This window comes from Furipterus horrens, unplaced genomic scaffold, assembly GCF_987537825.1.
Source record: "Furipterus horrens unplaced genomic scaffold, mFurHor1.1.pri manual_scaffold_4, whole genome shotgun sequence".
NCBI classification, from domain to species: domain Eukaryota; kingdom Metazoa; phylum Chordata; class Mammalia; order Chiroptera; family Furipteridae; genus Furipterus; species Furipterus horrens.
The window spans coordinates 174,266,239-174,268,919 of record NW_028327174.1 but is presented as its reverse complement, the minus strand read 5'-3'; positions in this window follow the sequence as shown (position 1 = coordinate 174,268,919).

Below are 2,681 nucleotides of genomic sequence, written 5' to 3'. Positions count from 1 at the left end.
ATTCAACAGATGGCATTCTCAAGGTCACCTTTAATCAGGGCACTATGACCACCACTCCCCAGATCCAGGGTGTTCACTGCAAAATTCCAGGGGTTGCCATTTACATCACATCTGTGTTACTGGCTCTCCCTGGAGTTTTGCAGCTCACAGACTGCGTGGATGTGTGAGACGGTCCTGGCCCTATCCATCTCATTAAGAGAAACATTTTCAATAAAATTTAAGTATTGAATAATTATTTATCAGCACTTCCAGTGCATTCATGTTACTTTTATCACATTTGTATTACTAACAGTTGAAATGATAACTCAATCCAGAAGAATTTTTTTAATTCTTAGAGGCTTATGGTCACAGGAAATAAAAATATATTCAATTTATATACATCTTTTTGTTGCAGAGAAAAGTATGATAGGAAAATCAATAAAAGACTTTCAAGCATAAAAATACATTATGTTAGAATTAAATTCTGTGGGGGGAAGTGGATTGGAAATACAATTTCCTACTGTTAAGTAAGAGCTCATTCATGTATTTTTTTTAAAAGGATGGTGGTGGGTATCAAATTGCTATGATATTTGTATTTTATTGGACACATTTAAAAGTGATGTGAGAGCCTTATCTTACAATTCCTATATTTATAACACACAAGGCACTACACCTTTTCCAATTATTTAAAACTGCTTGAGATATTCTAGATGTGAACTTAAAATGTTCAAGAAGGGACATTGATTTTCAAAATTATTTTAGGAAACATTGCAAAAGTGGTTACCCCTACGGAAGCCTACCCCACTGAGCAGGCAGCCTGCCCCAGCAAGGGGGTGCGTCCTCTCCCCAGCAGAATACATATCCCCTATGAGGAGTGTTCATTCCTTGCTTTTCTTTGGGTTGAGCTCAGACTCAGAGGTAGGGATGGAGCTCTGCAGGAAGGGAGGCTTTTGGCTACCAGATGGGGTTTGCCTGCCTGTCTCTTGTCATTCTTATCCTTGCCACGGAACTTGGGTTTTCTTCTGGGTGACCTTGGGCACATGTTCTCTCCTGTTGGGCCCAGCAACCTGGTTGTCAGAAAGGTGCAGGGTCACTCTGACCTCTTCCTACTCAGACCCTGGGCTCTCAGGTGGTCATTTGGGACTCTGGTTACTCCCCCATCAAGGCTGCCTCACTGTGCAAAGCCTTTAACCAACATGCATGAATAAACTTTTAGGAATATAGATGAGATAGTCAAAGTCTCTCTAGTTGATAAATGTAAAAGTTTAATTTTACATATATTTAAAGTAACTTTATATAAAACATATTAATTCACCAATGTGGTAATTATAATGTTAATTGATATGAATGTATTGAATGTTAATTGAATTAATGTATTAATTTTCAATTAACATATTAATATAGTCTTATATGTATTACAAGTATATTTAGAAACATTGCTTTCTTTCCATGCTCACATTTAACTCATGAAACAATTATATTCATTCTCTTCACATACATCGTGAACTGATGTCACTGTCACCACTAGAACCACTGCTCGAGTCATCTAACTCAGCTTTCCAGAGCGCATCATCTTCACTTCCATCTAAGTTATTTAAGATACAGGACACTTTGCATCCATGGATGATGCTGTCACTGGAAATTATACTCCTAGCCCCAAGTACCCATTCTCTATTCATGAGCTCTGCAAAGTAACCACTTAGTGTATTGTTTTTTGAAGGGATCTTTAAAAGGCTTGTTTACAGCATCCAACACTTGCAATAATAAGGAAAAATGACTAAATCTGTGCTGAGTGGTATTGTCTCCATTCTTGCTCCAGTAAGTGACCTTTATAAGCATTTGAAGCGTAGCATTGATTGAAGTTATTGGGAGCTGATATGTCATCCCCAAATAGTGCTTTGTGGGTTAAAATTTAGTGATTGGGAGTGAGTCTTAGAACATGAGAGCCTTAGTATAGATTGAAATAGAGGGTAACTCTCTCATTTCTGAGAGATAATGGGTGCGTGGCTGGCAGTGGAACATGTGCATGTTAGAGTCTGGCTAGATTCTAAACCCTCCGTCCCAGGTTGGGGCTTTGTAGGGGCTGCCCTCCAGGTCCTTCTTTGGAATTTCCCTCAAGACAGCCCTTCCAGCACGATGTGTTTGGGTCTGGGCAAAAGCCAATGGCAGGGCTATAATCCGGACCCAGACCTGAGCCAGAGAAAGGAAGTCACATTTGCCACGTGATGCCTCTGTGCAAACAGTGCCTTCTCCTCTGCTACCCTACCGTCTTCCAGCCAGGCTGAGAGTTGGGTGTTTCTCTGTGAGAAAGCTGAAGCTCTAGGCATCCGTCAACTTCATTTATACAGACATGAAAACATGGTCAATAATTAATCTCCAAGTAGTTAGAAACTTATGCCCAGAGGCTCAGAGCTAGCTTTGGAGGTAGACATTGCAGGTTTAAATCCTTGTTCTTTCATTATGCCCAGCCATGAGTCCCTTGATCTTTCTGGGCTTGACTTTTCTTACCTATAAAATGGGGGCAATAATGTCTACCTCACAGGGCTGTCACAAGGATTAAAATAATGGCACCTAGCCCAGAACCCGGTACCTTCTACGCTCTGCCTGCAAGAACCTGAACCCACCAGACTCAATCTCTGAGAACACAATATAAAACACGGACCAGCTACTCCTGAGGACCGTATAGCTTCCCCCGGACACCG